Genomic DNA, 14,544 nt, shown 5'->3' with positions numbered 1-14,544 from the left:
TTTTTTGTTGTTGCAGTTTTTTGTTTAGTTCGCAGCAGAGCAGAACTTAGTGTGAGTCCGACCCGCTCCTTCAGCTGGCCCGCGTCTTTTCACTCTCCTGAGCTCCCGGCAGAAAAGACAGGAGGACACATCAGTTTAATAAGCACCTTGCTGTCACAGTGTCACGAATTTGCATTCAAATGGCCACCCCCCCCCCCCCCCCCCCCCCCCAACAATAGCATCCAGGGGTGATGGATTAATGCTCATTAACTAGCGCACACAACATTAACAGGACATTAGCTCGTTAGGGAGAAGAAGAGGAGGAGGAAAAAAAGACAAAAAAAAGAAAATGTTGTAGTCGGAGCTCCCAAACAATGCGAGAGCATGGAGTTGAGTCGGGGTTGGAGTTTACCTCTTCAGTGGTCAGATGAGTGTGGAGAAACCAGCAGACTGCTCTCTGTCACATGTTGGCAGCGCCCGCCCTCCTCAGCCCGGATCACTGTCTCCTGACATCAGCGGGCACCCGAACTCTTAACTGGGTGACAGGGAGACGCCCTCACCAACCTGCACATACATATGAAACCATTTCCCTCTAGAGAAATAGGTGGAAATATTATTATCATAATTGTGTTTTCATCGTTAACGCGCATTTGAAAAGTTGATCAACTTTCCTGCTTTCATTTGGTTTAAGACACTTCATCTTTTTTTTTTTTTTTTTCCACTTGGGGACATTTTTTCAGGAGAACAAATCCTCTGCTAATCCTCGGAGATGCGATCCCTCCTTTTCCACGCCGGCTTATATACTTACTTACTATTTGTATAAAATTCGAGGACGTCCAATTTCCACCTGTTTAAGAGCAGAGACTCCCTTTGGATCCTATTAAACGTTGTTCCTCCTTCCCTCTATTCAAAAGAAGCAATTTTCCAGAGCGATTCAAGGCTCAACTCAGCGCAAAGAGGGAAAAAAGAAAAACACAAGCTCTTTCACTTTTAGCCACTAAAGCACCGCGTGAACCTGGTTTTGTGTGTTTTTTTCTGGAATAGAGGGACGGATTAAAGAGGGAGAGGAAAAAGAAAAGACTTAGCTTGGACAGAAAGGACAAATGAAAAGAGAGGCTTTCTTCTCTAAAGAGGCACACAAGAAGTTTGCTGGAATCCACCGTGTTGTGTGGGAGTTACAATGAGCAGCAGCTTCTCTTCTATTCGCCACGAGGGCCGTGTTCAATTCATGTGTTTGCAGGCCATTTCACCTGAGGGACTCCCATCGAGCTGGAGGGAATAAAGGGACATGAAGGACGTTCATGATGATGATCATCATTCCCTCCATGTAGATCTGCCATGCACATATTTCATTTGACTTGGTACTTCTTTTTATATTGTCTCTGAAAATATACAAAACACATTTGGGATAATTATGTTCTTATTTCCATGTGAGATTTTTCTCACCAAACAGTGAAAAAAGCAACAGTATTGTCAACACTGATTTATATGTACAAAGCATAAATCGGTGTTTTACAGATTGGTTGCCAGGTTGCTTTTTTCTTTTTAGCGAGCTCTTTAATTGATCAGGAAGATCAGCAACGGACGCTTAGACTACTGCAGACTGCAAAGCAAAAGTCCATCCATTACTAACATGTTGTATGTCTCTTCATGTGTCGCTGTGATGGCGGTGACTCTCAGATGAGAGTGGGTGGGTGGATGGATGCACGGGGGACAACCACAGTTTTCTTTAATAAGTACCACCATGTATAAATCACATCATCATTGTGTGATATAAAAACTCATCACCTGCCAAAGGATAATGTTTCTGATTTTTGTCACAATTATTTTTTGTTCTTTGTGGTGTTTTCTAATATTTTAAACTCCCATTATCTGCACAAATTGTAAATGTGTGTCATTAAATCAGCTGTGCACGCTTTGGAATGAATTATTCAAACCTAAGACGTTGTGTTTCTTTTCATGGCTGGTACCTTTGAACTTTGCAGTTTCCACCAGAATTTAAAATCATCTTCTCATCAAATTACAAGAAAGTAATTTAAATCAACAGACATCATGCTCAAACGTGAGTTTGAACATGATGTCTGAAGTCTGTAGTCTGTTGATTTAAGTCATGATTCTGTTTTGTTCAAACCATTTTAAGTTACTTGTAGCTGTTTTATGAAACCGCATAAACACTGACGTTCAACTGGATTTTAAAGCAGGCTTTTGTACAAAGTTAACGCATGAAGAAAAGGGAAAATTAATGTAGCTTTTCCACTGAAACTCAGCTTTTGTGTTGGCGACCGTTTTGACTGCTCCACTACCTTTACTCATGGTGGGTTTCCTGCTGTAGGTGGAGGACGGTGATGATTCCCCTCCAGCCTATAAGTCTATACTTAGCCCAGCATGTTGCCATCCTATAACACTAGTTTTCCTGTTGATAACCTTCAAAAACAGCCCTACTCTGTTTTGTTTTACACCTGCACCCCAGCATGGAAGGATTACTGCCTGTTGTCTTGTCATATGTAAATAGGGCATAACTACTCTAATTTGAGTTTATTCAGGCTGAATTGCAGCTCATCCACACAATAAACATTGATCCTATTGCTGTCACCCAGGCCCCTCCATTCAGCTCTAACAGCAATTAGCTCAAGCATTGATTTAAGGGACTCTTGCTTCTTGCCTGCAGGCATGCAGCGGTCACAAATACTGGCAGGATGTGGCAAACCTTTTCCCTAACAATGTAATGATTAATTTGTTTTCAATGGTCTCTGTTTTTTTCAATCAATTATACAATAACTATATACTAATTTGGAGCCAGTGGCATATTTTATGAGCTTGTAGTTTGAATCTAGAGTCTTCATTGGGTCATAGACTTTGTTTTAGTCCCGCTTGTATCAATTCTTGAAAACTTCTTGTCTTTTTCAGGGTCACAGGAAAGCCCGGTCAGCAATAAAAGGTAACACTGTTAGCATTTAGGATTAAAACCACGTTATAAAATACTGTAATCAGCATGTTTGTGTTTTTTTTTTTAAAGAGGATAAAGAAAGCTGCTCTTATTGTGAAAATCCTTCAGTTAGACTAGACAATAAGCACAGTTTAAGCCATTCCACAAACAGTCCCTCGTTCACTCATTCACTGTCCCCTACATAATGAACAACACAGAGTTTACATAATCAGTACTGAGGTGAGATAAAAATACTCAACTAAAGTATAGCTTGGCATAAATAACTCTCATCACAATGTCCAAGTTTAGACTCAAGTCTTCAGCAATGTCTTCTATCTTCTTCCTGCAGCAATTCCTCAGTTGTCATGAAAATGCCGTATTTTGTTATCATGTGACCTGAGCGCTGGCTTTTGGTCATGTGTTTATAACCTGGTCTCTGTTCACGGTCAAGCTGCCATTGACCAGGTCATGAATGTATTAATGAAACTAATTATTAAATCTATCTGCGTTATGGGATCTTTGCTCCATTGTGTTTGTTTTGGGGATACAGATTCACGGATAAATGAATGGAAGCTGTGTTTGTTTTATAGATGTTATAGATGTTTATCACATAAGACATAAGACATAAGACATGGCACAAAACATGGCACATGTTTTGTGCCATGTCTGTTTATTGTAAAATTATAGTTGGACAATTGACTTTTTTGGTGACCTTTTGCTTTCCTTTTAGTTGGTTCAGTCAAGAAATGTCCTATTCTAATTTCAAAGAGGTGAATTGAGAACAGATAAATTCAGATACATGATTTTAGAAGAAAAATACATTAATGCTATGAATTCAATTTTTAAGTGGCTGTTAAAATTCAAATCATTTTGTCTCTCATTTCCTCCCACAGTCACCTTTCACCATGTATTTTTGGAGTGATTGACAACAATGTATTGGTATTGGTTTGTTGGTTTGTCAGAAGTGTGACTCCTGCATCAAGGAACAACATGTAATCCATACTGGCTTTGTCCTAAAATGTAGGACAAAGTCAGTTACTGTAAAGCCTTTTCTTTCTCTGAAACACAAATATGTGTATTATATTCTTTAAATAACATTTTATTTTTTCAAACGGGCCGAACTCTTCCACATGCCAGGAGGACGGCCTGGACACAAAGCTCTGGACGTTCAGACTGTAGGTCTGGACATCACAACTCAATAATGTTCTATAGTATGGCTTCTTGTGTTGAGCATCACTTTCAAATTAAGAACTTTGGCTTTTTTTTAACATGTTAACATTTTACAAAGTACGAGTATTACAAACAAATCATTGTTTTGAAATGAGTACCGAAATAGCAATATTGTAAATTGATACCCAGCTCTATAGATTATCCGACTCTGATGTTTTAAAGTAGCAGAGTGTTTGGAGAAGAAGCCCTGTCTCCAGTCAAATGGACAGTGTGTGTCTTGTGGTCTGCTGTGGTATTCTGACTCTGAAAGGAGGATAAGACGGTGACGGTTTGACATGTAGAGACGTCAAATCTCTCCACGTATCCCTCGATAAGTGCATGTCAACCTACTGATGATGACATAACATGCTGATAATGTGCCTCACACATTTCAGCACAGGAAATCACAGACAGTTGTCCTCACACTTTCCAACCGTGGTGACAACTTTCACTGACGTTAAACCAGAGGAAATGAGACAGGAACGTGTGACTAGGGAGGGAATTCTCCCACCAAAGGGCTCATTTCATCTTGCCAGTGTTACATTTAATTTCACCTAAACATTCAGGCACCAAGCGTTTTGGGGGGAAATTGTGAAAAGTATTTGTGAGGTTGGATGTTATACTGCAGGCCTGATCTGATTATGATTATTCCTGTATGCACATTGTGTTGGCAGACTTTCATTCTGCACTTTTAGGTACAATTCCACAAAGACTTCATCTGTCTGGCAAATCTGTTTGAGAAGACCTGATATTTAGCGTGATTATTTCTGGAGATGAAACAGGCTGGTCTCATCCAGCTTTCATAGCGATACCTATGAAAAAAGTATGTTATTTGTAACCAACAAAATCAATTGGTATTTAATCCAGCTAATCATTTACAAGACTGACAAGGCGGGTGGGAGGTCAGGTGAATGTTCCATCCCCATGTGAAACAAGAGGTCGATTCACATTGATGTCAGAAGTGTGACTCGTCACATTTTACAGACAAACAAAGAATCTATTAATCTGACATCTTATTTAGCCTTCTCGAATCAAATCACACTTTAAGTTCTTTTACTTATTGATTGTATCAAAACCAGCAACACAAACTGTAAGTGCTGATTGCACACTTCCTTCCTCTGTTCTGAAAGAAGACTCAGGAAGACGTTTTTGGCGAGGGGTGCCAACAAAGAGGAAAACCTGGTACGTCAAGGCAATGTGGCGTGTCTGTGCTGGGAACAGCAAAACGGACTGTTTGACTGGAGTCTTTTTGTCAGCCCGACCTTCCGTCCTGATGCGCTGTGGAGGGTTTTTTCAGCCTGTCATGTCTTCACCTGGTCTCCTGAACCCCCCATTCCCCCCACCCTAACCCGCCATGGCCTGTCACACTCATGGGGTCAGACCAAGTATGGGGGGAAGTAGACCTTTAATCTTAAAGGTATGGATTTAGTTTAGTTGTGATATATGATATATGTGGTATTAGCATGGTTGTAATTGTATAGCTTTTTGTCACTTACCTGTTGCAGGAAATATTTAGTGTCGCCTGCACTCATGGTACGAATTAGATCGTGCTGATGGAAGGCTCCATCTAAGTATAGACAGACAATATCTTTTCAAAATATTACTTTTCACCAAACAGCTTCCATCAGTCCGTAGTGAGGGGCACTACATGGTATATAGTGCCTTCGGCTGTTATGGGGAAGAACTTCGGTGTGTAGCTGTTTGCACGTTAGCTGTTTTGTAGCTGTGTTACATGTTAATCTACATGTATTTGTATTCATAAAGTCGTATTCAGTGAAGTTGTTTGTTTGGTTTATATATGTTTGGTTACATGTGTACCAGGGCCACTCTTGGAAAGTGGTCGGAGGCAGACGCAAGATATTTGGTTCAGAAGACAAAAGGTGTTTATTTCCAAGCCACTCCGGTCAGGCTTCCTCACACCATCTGTGACAATAACATTACGGTGAAATGCAAATCCAGTACTGTACAGGGTACAGTACTGGATCTACTGTACAGGGTACAGGGTACAGTAGATCATGTGCCCTCTGGACCAACATGTGCAAAGAATCGCAAAGGGGGTTTCCAGTTTTGGTAAAAGTAGTCTAATGAGGTACTTTTCTCAGTAGGCAACGATGTAATGTAAGGAGTTACTTTTCTTTGTAACGATATACTGTTACGTAACAAGTTACTTTTTTCAGGAGGTAATGATGTAACATAAGTTACTTTTCATAGAAAGTAATGATGTAACGTAACCATTTACTCTTCTCAGTAGCTAACGCTTTAACGTAGTTATTTTTAAAGGCAGTATTGTTGTTATGGAAGAAGGTACTTTTAAAAGTAACACAACCCAACACTCATTGTAAGTATAATCTTAATCATGAACCCGAATGTTGCTGAGCTGAACCCCTGTTGAGAAAATCTGCAGCACAATGACCTCACTCAACAAAAATGTCCTAAAACACACACACGCACACACTTGTGACATATTCTGGGACTGTGTTTTCTGAAGAATCTTTTTCTTTGGCTCAGTGTGAGAGTATGGAGATAACAGACTTTGGTTAAATAAAGCAACCACTTCAGCAACCTGTCCCTCAGTTCACTCAGTCTTTTATTTCTTCAGCAGATTGTCAGCACACATTTAAACCCCCCCCCCCCCCCCCCCTCAACATTCACCCTTGGGCCACTTTTACACTCCAGACCCTTTTTATTCACCCCAAAAATCCCTGCTCACATTTATGTTGGTGACCCCATTCCCCCCCTCTTCCTCCACAGAGTTAGTAGGACTAGCCCACAGCCGTGGGGAGGGAGAATGGGAGGGGGGCTTTGAAGGCGCACCTCCTTGAGAGCTGATGTTGAGATGAATGCAACCCAGAGACAAAGAAATGAACAACTGAAGCTGCCCTGATAACTTCACAATTAACTGTATCTTAACATGAAGCTCAGAATGAGGTTCGTAGGCTTCTCAAACAAAAATATGTATATGTCCAGTACAGAAATGACGGGAGCCATTTGTGGACTGTCAATCCAAGAGTATGAATCTAAAATGCAGAAAAGAGAGTAGCTCTATCTCAATTGAACCTGAACGACACTACCGGTAACATCGACGTGTATATTGCGACATCTTCGGGCAGTAGAAGCCACACTGTCAAAATTTCTTGCGAAATTTTCTAGTTGTATCAGTTATTTCTCTGCAGCCTTTGAACCTCTCCAGAATGAATTGTGGTTCAAAAGCTCCGACTGCGGGCTTTATGCACTGATGCTCCAAGGATTTCCTCTGTACGTCATGACTGCCCAAGGACTCCAGTAAGGCTTGTCTTTACTGACTGACTGTAGAGTCAGAGGCTGCACACACACACACCTGGTTTGACACACCTGGTTTGACCTGGTTTGGAACTGTATAAAGCAGAATAAATCATGGAGAGCTGCTGCAATCCACCACTGATGCAGAAATGAATAAAATGGGTCACAGTCATAAACATTCAAACAAAATTCCCTCTGGCACAAAATTCTCAAATGGCCAAACAGTCCCTTTTTTTCAAAAACCATTACATTTGACAAGCTGATGTCAAGATGTCTGTTTTGTTAAATTGCAATGAGCAATCTGAAGAAATACAGGGGAACTGTAAAGGTTCATTCACACAACAGGTAATTCAAACTTAAGGGAAGCTGTCAAATAAAATATGTGTATGAAGGCCACCTTGGCTGGAGGTGAACGGCCATTATTACTGTGGCTTCTGCTCCAGAGTAATTGTTAGAAAGCAGCTGTTGGTTAGTCATTTTAAAAAGTGGATCCACTCTTGAACTCCCAACTGCTGTAACGGCTTCAGCAACAGGGACAATGCTCCAATGTATTTGTTCAACTCTCTCCCATCTAGCCTCAAAGAGGGAGCTTTGATTCAATATTTGATATGTGTTATTAATTCCATTTGGTACAACTCACATACTGTTTCTTTCCATATATGAATTTCTGGGCTAAGCCATTTTTTTGTAATTTAACTCAGCGCAGACATTGTAAGTGATTGATAAGTATCTCTAGCTGCCTCACTGTTGTCGATGTTCTGCTTCTTCTGATGTTCCAAGGATGAGATTTACTGGATTTATGATCCAGTAAATCATTTTGTAACCGGAGTGGAGTATGGCTGCTAGCAGTCTGAAGGTTAGCTGACGGGCAAGCTGCTGGAAGCTAGTAGACTGAGGGATAGCAGGCTGGGGTGTTTGAAAAGTTCTTGATGCACCGAGGTAAAAAGCTTCTCAGACATAAACAATGCTCCCCTGTGCCAGCCTCAGAGCAGTACTCCCTACTTACAATCCCCTACTTACAATCCCCATGCAAACTGATGGAGTATGACAAATCATAAAGCTCATCCTCAAACAACTCTGCTGGCTCCATAGCTGGTCGGTTCGTCGCTTTAGTTATGTATGTTGTGGTGCTGTTCTTTACTGTTATGTCATTTATTTTGTTTGTATTGTAATTGCTTTTATTGTTTCTGATTTTACCATGTAAAGTGTCTTTGATTACCTTTTAAGGCGCTATATAAAGAAAATGTATTGTTATGATTATGATTATTAGTACTATAACAGAACCCTAAAGCAATAATGACAAAAGACTAAGGCCCTGTTTACATGTATGCAGGTATTATTTTAAACAGATCATTTCCTCTACGTTTTGACCTCGTCCACAACAAAATATTTTTATATTTTTTAAAGCACCTTTAAAGGTGTAGATTTTAAAACCTCTGGGTATTTTTGTGATCTGTGTGGATGTGTAAAACTTGTTTGGGAAACGATGCAACTTAACATAACAGATGCATGGTTTCACTTCAACAACAACCAGCGAAGCTCAGTCAAACGCACCTGAAGTAAACCCTGTGGTTCCTTTCCACAGGGTTTACACAGGGAAACTCAGAGCTCGAAGCACAGCAGCACCACTCTGAAGTGTCTCGTGTCAACTGTCCCACGGTGCTTTGACCGGATGGTATAGAATATGTATAAACTAGAAAATTTCGCAAGAAATTTTGACAGTGTGGCTTCTACTGCCCGAAGACGTCGCAATATACATACACGCCGATGTTACCGGTAGTGTCGTTCAGGTTCAATTGAGATAGTGCTCCTCTCTTTTCTGCATTTTAGATTCATACTCTTGGATTGACAGTCCACAAATGGCTCCCGTCATTTCTGTACTGGACATATACATCTTTGTTTGAGAAGCCTTTGTTTGAGACAGACAGACCGACAGACAGACAGACAGTGTGTATAGAGAGACAGACAGAGAGAGCCTGCGTGCGTGTGTAACTGGTTGCCATGGTGAGGACGCACCTGGTGTTAGAGGCAGACTGATTAAGAAACGTTACAGTAAACAGTGATTTTGAACAAAACTCCTGCCTCCTTTTAACAAAAAGCAGGAGTCTGAGTGCCAAAATATGGATACCGTGAGAAAGATAAGACTCTGGCGAATGCGCTGATGTGTTTTTTTATGTTTGTGGTGTTAAAAATGTGAGCTCCAGAGCAATATACACAAGTGGCACCGTCTGCTATCTTTGAGAATGAGTGGTCAGATTTAACATGGAGTCTAATGGAGCAGAAAGCTGGTTTTCCTGTCAATTAAGGTCTGTAGTGCAAAATGTGTAAATGTGCTGGATTCCACAGTCATTTCTCTAGACCAGCACACGATAAGCTAAATTTTTTGCAAACAATAATGCATGAAGAGTGAACATTGTGGGACTCTGAGCAATTTGTTTGAAGAAATCACAGAATATTTTCCTGCTCTGCTCCACTCTGACAATTATGCCCTCACTCTAGCCCTTAACGAGCTGCGCAATACACACCCATTATAAAATCTGAAATGGACCCAAAATGTTCCTGAAACTTAATCTGCGACTTCATGAAAACTGTGCTAGCTATCAAAATGTCCATTTGGCTCAATAACGTCCAGCGTTTTGTCTACGTTTTAAACTTTTAATAATTTTTCTACGTTAAAGTATGGCTTGTCAATATGGGTCCAAAGTTCAGTGTTTTTTTTGCTCTCTTCACACCGAAACCCCATTCAAGTCAATGGGGCGATTTTGCTCCGTTTTTCGGGATTTTTGGGAAAACCGCTGGGCGAATCTCTTATGAAAGTCATAGCACACCATTCCCGATCGGGCCGCACGTTTGGATATACTTTTCGCGCCGCTGTTGGCAACGCTGTGTGAGGAGAAGCGTGCCAAACTTTTCTGGATAAAGATTATTATTAAGCCCGCAGGATTACAGTCAGTGTGCTTTGGCACTGGCAGTTTTACTGCCTTTGTGCCACAAAGCCACACTGAATTTTAAAAAAAAATTGCAAAAAGCTTAATAATTCAAAAAGTTTAAAGATTACAAATATGATAAGTCATATCACCCATCTCCTGAAAGAGCTGAACATTTTAATATTTGAATGGTTTCTGTGGCTTAAAAAATGTCAGCAGTAGTGATATTCGTTGTAGTAGTATTATAAGTAGTAGAAGTATTAGTAGCATTAGAATAAGTGTGTGTGTGGGGGGGTCCTCTAAAAGTATCCAAGACCTGAATGACTGAATGAGAGAGACACAGAGAGACAGAGAGAGAGATGTGCGCGTGTGTCTGTGAGCCTGTTTGTTTATCAACATTGCTGAGTACCTTAATCACGAACACTTGTTGGTAACAGCATTCCAACAATAACTAATTAGCTATTACTTTACTATCTTCTTCTCTGGTATTTGACGTATTGTTGACGTAACCTTTATCGCCACCTACTGGCCCGGTGGGCATTGGAGTCGCTTTTGTGTTCTAGTGTCGAGTGAGATATTTTGTAAAACCGAGGTTGTGTGGGCATACTTTTCTTTTAAAACGTAGAGGAAATCTGTTCAAAAAAATATCTGTAAACGTGTAGACAGGGCCTTAATAAATATTCAAGAAAAGGAGGGCGACAACAAGGGTCAGGTGACAGCAGGGCTAATGAAGAACAGGCGACACTCATCAGGGCCGGAAAGACAATCACACAGTGATGGGGTTGCGACACAAAATTGGACCAGGAACATCAAGTGTGTGTGTGTGTGTGTAAAATATGTTTTTGTGTGTGGCCAAAAACATATTACCATTAAAATGATCAAGACACAGAATAATAAATAAAACTAATTCAGAGTAAAATTATCAGCGTACCCTTAACGGAAGTGCAAACCTAAATTCTATTACATAAATTAATACCTGAATTATGCAACAATGAAAAACAAACATGGAAGACAAACTGGAAGACAAACCACCACTTGCAGTGGATGATTAAGTTGTGGAATAAAATGTATTTGAAAAGGAGAAAATATCTGTTCAAAAGAAAGAGGTGTGCACAATCAAGTGTCCTTGCATGGGGGGAGGATTAACTCTTGACATCCATCTAATAATAACAGTGGCTTCAGCAGTCCCACTTTAAGACTGTGATATTGTTGATCCCCATATGGGCTTATACTGTATACGGCCATGAAACAGGACAAACAGTCCTGTGTAATATTCATCCCTGAGGTAAACCACAATCTGCCCTAACACTGAGTGAGATTGGTTTAAACTGTAAGCTACTTTTTTTCAAGGAAAAGATCTAAAATTAATCAGCGGGCTTGTTGTCCCCTCTTAAGGCCACGATAAGAAGGTTTTGGTGTATGAGGAGGGAAACATAAGAGGCTTTGGGGGCAGCTTTTATTAAAAGGATCTGACATCTACCTGCCCTCTCAAATGGCAGGCAATTTTGACACTTCTGGCACGCAAAGCAGCTGTACAAATATAACTGCGTGTCCTGGCCTGTAGGCCTACTCTGTTCTGATGCTGGTTACCTTTAAGAACACCGTAGAAAGCGTTGTAAATGAAATGCCTCTTTACAACATATCACAGACCCCATTCATTTGGCAGCTTGAATGTCTACACATGGGCTGATTTCTCTCTTCATCTTTTCATTTCCCTTTTGTCATTTTCCACACGTATCATGTCGGAGACGGCTTGATGGACTCAATGTGTCGGAACGGCTTGTTCTCACATCCATATCACTGCAGGACTCCCCACAGTACAGCGGCGGCCTGTCAGCGCTAAGACTCTGGGCCAGTTCTCACTGTGATGGTCAGTTGGAGATTCTTTTTATTTTGATACAGTTATTACAGTTATCATTTCCCATTTCCCCTCTTGATTGGGGCTTAAAAGGCAAAGCAGCTCAGATCGTGCCGGCATAAATCACCAGGCCCATTAATCCGTCCTGGTGTCGTCTCTCGCACAGAACTGCCCAATCATGTCTGGATATTCATGTGGAATTGAAATGAATGATACTCAGAGGCAGCTCACTGACACCGCAGATTGAATGTTAAAATGGGTGGGGTGCTTTGAGCGTTGTGTTGATTATATCATATGTGTAGGATATGAGGGAATGGCCTCTGTAGAGACAGCATGTGAGGTCTCCGGCATATTAACTCTAACGGCACTTTATTTTGTTCTATTCTGCTTTTCGCTCCCCAAAAATGTTGGCAGCATTTATTTCTGAAAATTAATTACTGGGTATGAAAGACATGGTGCTGAATGATAGGTGAACAGGGGACAGACTGATAATAACCAGTGAGGTGTGGAAGAACCAACTTTTGAATTTAAGTTTAATTTCAAACATATTTTCAGCGGAGGCTTAAAGGAAAATTAAATTTCAGTCATATGCAATTATTCATTTTGGACATTCCATGCCAAACCCTCCTCAAACAAGTCGTAGTGAAATCCCTCTGCTTTCCGATGTTAAAGCAAAGAGTCAGATGTATAAGGGGTTAGAGCGGGTCATCCTGCAATCACAAGGTTGGTGGTTTGATTCCTGGCTCCTTCTGTCAACATTGAGTCCTTGAGTTAGACAGTGAACCCCAAGTTGCTTCACACCACACAAACACTTTTGTGTTTTTGTTTGTAATATGTATAATAAGCATATCATTTAGCTATCACTACTGAGAATTTAACAAACATTAAAAAAAAGAAAAAAACATTTTTCAAGGTGTATATTTAAATTGCATCTCTGACACACATGAAGATAAAGTTGTGAACACCGGCTATGATCTATGATCAGAATCATAACAACTGTATTTTAACTGCTGCTGTGTGAAGAGAATACTGCTGTTAAAAAGAACCTGATGTGTTTAGAGTGTTTGCAAACCAAATGTTTTTGCACTTTTGTTCATATGCAGTACTTTTAAAATAAAAGTGCGCAATACACTACTTTTGAATTCATTATTGAATTTTGCGCATAACAATGCGATTAATCGCAATTACAAATTGTAATCGTTGTCCAGCACTAATCTATATATATAATGATTTTGATATGCACTAATAGTTAGGGAATATGTTAATATATGCTTTATAAACGCATGTTAATACTGCAATAGTTTGGCAAATAGCTACATATGAATAAAGCCTGTATAGCACTGAGCATTATCATCCAGGGAGAAAGTCAAATTTCACTAGCAGTTGGATTGACCTCATGTCCTCCACTCTCGTCTAAAATCAGTTTTTTCTCTATTCTTCTAAGAAGGATTTGTTTCCCTCCTTCTATAACATAATTAAAAAGATATCCTGTCTCCTTTTAATTTGGACTATATTATATCTTGTATTAATCCTCCCGACTTTAGTCTTAGCTTCCATCTTGGGCTCTTGATTTGATTTTTTCGGTCATTGCTGATTTGATCTCCTCCTTGGCGATAATATCAACTCTTAAGATGACAGAGATTAATGCTGTGGATTAAAGCATCAGACTCTCTTTCTTAAGGAAATGCTGCTGCGGGGGACGGCAGGAGGCCATGGATTATCAAATATGTATTTTTCTTGCAGTCTGCTGTCACAACCTCCTTGTCCACTCTAAGGGGTTAGCTCTTTGTGCAAAATAGTGCAAGTAACTGACAAGAGTTGAAACTAAATGTATTACCTTTCTATAACAAATCCAAAGGCTTTAGACCTGTTTTTTAGCAAATTTTCCAGAAGGTTTCAGCTGATTTCACATTAAATCAGTTTCAATCAATTCCCAGCAACAACAATGAATTAGGTGACACAGTCTTTCCACGTTTGCCATTCCCCTTTATTTAACTGTTCTTGGCCTTGGTGGGCTCTCCTAGAAGGCAGAAGCATGAAGAACCCAACGGTAACATCACAGATGGAGCAAAAACACTTAGGGGAGCGAATACTGGGGACATGCAGGACTTGCACACAGGGCGACGCATAGCTCTAGGTGTACAGTATAGAAAACAGCTGACAGAGGGAAAGCACGGCAGACTTCACTTCCCAGCATCCATTGTGAAAATGTGGATTAGCCCCATCGTACATCCTGGAGTGAAGTGCAGGGCACATATAACAACAGATGGAAAACTATTATTCAACTGATATTTAACTAAAATAGAGCATTTGCTTCAAAATAGGAAATGTGAAAAAAAGGTTGAAAACGATCTGTCAGTGTGATA

The sequence above is a fragment of the Pholis gunnellus genome (assembly GCF_910591455.1).
Source record: "Pholis gunnellus genome assembly, chromosome: 3".
Lineage (NCBI taxonomy): Eukaryota > Metazoa > Chordata > Actinopteri > Perciformes > Pholidae > Pholis > Pholis gunnellus.
The sequence above is the reverse complement of the archived record's forward strand: the minus strand, read 5'-3'. Positions refer to the sequence as shown.